Source organism: Clupea harengus, chromosome 21, assembly GCF_900700415.2.
Source record: "Clupea harengus chromosome 21, Ch_v2.0.2, whole genome shotgun sequence".
Classification (NCBI taxonomy): Eukaryota; Metazoa; Chordata; class Actinopteri; order Clupeiformes; family Clupeidae; genus Clupea; species Clupea harengus.
In genome coordinates this window covers 22,357,389-22,362,122 of record NC_045172.1, presented here as the reverse complement: position 1 = coordinate 22,362,122, position 4,734 = coordinate 22,357,389, and positions in this window count along the sequence as shown.

Here is a 4,734-nt window from a genome sequence, read left to right as displayed (position 1 = left end):
AGTGACAGGAGGAGTTGTCCCTCCTCCTCCTCCTCCTCCTCCTCATTCGCTCTGTTCCTCGCTGTGCCTTGCACCTCCTCCTGTCTGCTCCCCTCGGACTGCTGTGCCTAGCGAGCGTCGCCGGGCGGGAGCGGCGGAGAAATAGCATTCCTTTCGAGTGATTGGTCACGTCACAAGCATGCACAGCACTCTCCCAGGCAAACACAAATTCTCATAAATGATTCGGTGCAGGTCATTAAAGATGGAGGACATAAACAGCGGAGGAAGGTTAGGGAATGGCGTCTGAGAGTGTGTATGGCTATGTCTGTTTCCGTTAAATAAAAAAAAAGTACTGGAGTATGCCAATGTTCCATCACTCTTTTTCTTTCTAGGACGCAATCGTTTCTATCATACTAAATATTTAAGGGCCAAACCACCTGTAAAGCAATGTCTCAATATGGAGATAGAAATTCGTAGTTATTGCTCAATCTCAATGTCTAAATATGAAGATAGAAATGCGTAGTTATTGCTCAATCTCCTACTTAATCTTAAGCTTTTGCCCGAGCATCCTAAAATTACGGTCCTGAAGTCAAAATAATTATTATGAACAAGAGATTATTATGTCGACAAGTGCAGAAACTTAAGTGCCACATTAAGAGAGTCTCTTAACTAAATTACACGGTGCACAGGTTATTGAAAAACCATACTGCCATCCACATCAAACCCACCCGAGGCACAGAGGGAGAAACCTGGCGACTTTAGGACAACCAGGCCGTATAAGGAGCTGTTTACGGACATGATGGACCCACCAATTTGCCAAGAGCAGCCTAAAAATAGACACACTTTCCACTGATCTCTAAAATGGCAGCGCCATCACTATTCATTGGACAGGGGCTATTTTGACAAGCCGTTGCGTCCGACCACATTCCCATCTGGGGCCTGTAGTGCTGGGGATCCCCACAGGAGGCCTCTCTCAGCCACCGACACATGGAGCACTATAAAATCATCATCAAAACATCGTAGAAACATTATAGCTTTTTTATTTAAAATCGTTATTCTCATTGGTGCTATTGGACTCATAGACACATGATCCGGGCTAATGATTCCAAAACTAGTCTCCATTGCTTCTTGATCTGGTTCTGTTCATCTCGGTCTTACTGTCTGTGCTGAAAAGGTCCAGTTGGCCAGAACATCTGATGCCATGTGAAATGCAGTTCTGCTTGATGGTAAATGAATACGTCACCCCCATTGGATTTAGTTGTGTGAATCTAATGCAGACAGAATGAGACAGACATGTGAAGACACCTGTGTAAAAGAGACAGACATGTAACTAAGAGACAGACATGTAACTAAGAGACAGACATGTTACACCTGTATAAAAGAGACAGACATGTAAAGACACCTGTGTAAAAGAGACTGCACTAACTAAGAGACAGACATTAAAGACACCTGTGTAAAAGAGACAGACATGTAAAGACACCTGTGTAAAAGAGACAGACATGTAACTAAGAGACAGACATGTAACTAAGAGACAGACATGTAACTAAGAGACAGACATGTAAAGACACCTGTATAAAAGAGACTGCACTAAGAGACAGACACGTAAAGACACATGTGTAAAAGAGACAGACATGTAACTAAGAGACAGACATGTAAAGACACCTGTATAAAAGAGACTGCACTAAGAGACAGACACGTAAAGACACATGTGTGAAAGAGACAGACATGTGACTAAGAGACAGACATGTAAAGACACCTGTGTGAAAGAGACAGACATGTGACTAAGAGACAGACATTAAAGACACCTGTGTAAAAGAGACTGCACTAACGTTGTATGAGTGACAGTCAAGGCTAGCATGAGGTCCATGTGTCCTCTTTCAGTGAGTGATAGTTATTTTAGTCTTAGCCCCCCCCCACCTCTAAACAATGTGTGTTTGTTTGCTCTGGGCCTGGAGAGTGCTCACACGTCGGGGGTGGGGGGTGGGTGTGAAGGGGGCTAAATGTGGGGTTGGCGTTGGATCGATGTGGAGGAGATAAAAGCACACCCAGAGACGACCGACCGCATCCAGTCCCAGCTCCGTGCATTTGCACTGTGCTCCTCTCTGGGGCCAACACGCCCACATACACACACACACACACGCCCACACACACACACACACACACACACACACACACACACACACACACACCCACACCCACACCAACACCCACACACACACACGAACACACACACACAAACACACACACACACACACCAGGGGAGCAGGACACACTGAACATCACACACAGCAAGAGTGTCCTGAAAATGAAGCACTTTTGCTGCAAAGAGCAGACAACTCTGGAAACGGTCAGAATACATTAAGATACTGAAGACAATCTGCTGAAGAACCTTCACACTGTCCAGACGAGGAGATGCTAAAAGCACGCACACTGGTGCGCCTTAAAAATGCAATGTTGTTCTTGTCGCAAAGAACAGAGAACACTGGAAACATTCCAAATCCATTATGGCACTACAGACAATGTTGTACTAACGAGAAGTACGAACACCCAGCGGTTTACGTCGAGCGTTACTCTTGACCTTGGCACCAGTGGGTGAGGGACCTGGCACCAAATTGGGCACGGAAGATTGATGTGCCCACTGGCTTCTGCCTTCCTATCAAGCTGCCTTACCTCATCCCATAATAACCTAGTCACTAGGAAGCAAAGCGTCATGGAAACGTGGTTACGTGTCGATGAAAGAGTGTTTATTCTCTCCATCACTGACATTTGTTAGGAGCTTAAAATCAGTTCAACCTAAAAGAACTATGAGTAGGGGTAATGAGAAAAAAGATTCTGTTTGTTGATTGTGATTGCACAAATCCTTTATTTTTCAGGATCCAGGAGTACATTTGAACAAGCAGCCAAAAGACAAATAGATAAAACTGCATATGTATGCCTTTCATACATCTACAATAACTTTCAGTGTGTTAGAATATTAAAATAAATTCAATGTGATTTAAAAAAAGACTTGACATTGACAAAACGTCATCTCTAAACATAAAACATGTACCTCTGGAAAGTGAGTTTCAACTGTATGGCACCATAGTCTTTCTATCTAAAGTGTCAAACTCCTCAAAACAGAATAAAACACGGTACTGAAGGTATTTATACAATAATTAAAAAGTCTTTCTACAAGCCTACTGTTCTGTGCCAGACAAAGAGCTTGTTAAGAAGCAGTGCTTTAAAATAGTGCTTTTGACAAATGTAATAAAAATCACCTTTGACTATTTACACACTAGTATTTTAAAACTTTTTGAAATGGTTGTCAGTTTGCTTTTTTGAACATATATTTTGATCTATTTTTTTTTCAAGGTTCATATGAATGCAACTTCATATAAGAAAAGGTATATTTTTTTTATTTATACATATCAAAACAAACACAGGAGACCATACGGAAATGAAATCGTTGTGACATTTTACTACAACTAGGAACACCATTACTCAAGATCACCTTGTCAGCACCTTGATGAAGTAACATGATCTTCTTTTTAGACCTCCTCGAACAATATACACAACACATTCAACAATGTAAGCTTCCAGTTACAACTACTGAGTCTCTGTCGAGATGACATGTTCTCACATTTGGTTTTTCAGTGCCGATGAGCCCCACAGGACCACTGGGCACCCACACAGAGTGTGCTCACACACAGTGCACTCACACACACGGTGCGCTCACAACACAGACTACCTGAATGGAACACGAGGGCCGTGAGACGACTGGCCCACGATGCTGTTTGTGGCCTTTTCAGATCGGGGGAAAGGACGAGAGATGGAAGTCCGTAGTTGTCAGGAAGAGAAAAATGCTTTGACGTTGACAACGCAATACTGTCATTTTTTTTTTTTTACAACACAGCCGAAAGTGGCCTCATGGTAACAACACAAATCTCACAGTAGCCTTTTGCTAAATCATGAAGCTGACCTACCTCCCCTTTGAATAAATTACTAAAAGAAAACCCCTGCCCAAACCCTAACCCAAACCCTTGCCCAACCCAAACCCTTGCCCAACCCAACCCCTGCCCAAACCCAAACCCTTGCCCAAACCCAACCCCTGCCCAAACCCAACCCTTGCCCAACCCTTGCCCAAACCCAAACCCCTGCTATACTCTTTTCAGACGTTAAACAGTAACAGTATCATACAATCAGTTTGATGAGAGTGAAATGCTTTAGTCTGAGTCATCTTCCTTTCACGGAAACACGGCCGACATCTTCTCATCTGCCTCAGTGGGCTGAACTGCATCGAGAGCTTCCACAGGTCACAGGTCACAGGTCACAGGTCACCATCCGGCGTTAGGAGGACGCAGCGCTGTGGAGCGGAGTGCACTTCCAGGACAGTGCCAGGAGCTTGCGAGGGGGTTTGATTGCGATTGTTGCGGCCCAAAGTGATGCAGGAATTCTCAAACATTGCTTTTTTTCAATTTCCCGCGGGAATTTCTTAAAACTTGTGATCCCACTAGGATCTTGTGAGGTTGTTGTGGCTGAAAGTGACTGAATTTGCTGCGGGAATTCTCAAAAATTGTGGTTATTTTGATAATACAATTTTGATATTAACAGCAATTGCAGATAATGCAGAAATTCCATGACTGCATTTTTGCGGAAATATTGCAGTAATAACAGGCAATTGTAATTGAGGGGATTTGCGAAATCGCAAGATCACAAAGTCCTGGAGGGACTACCAAGCCAGTCCCTCTCTGAAATTCTCTAAATCAAAAGTAAGTC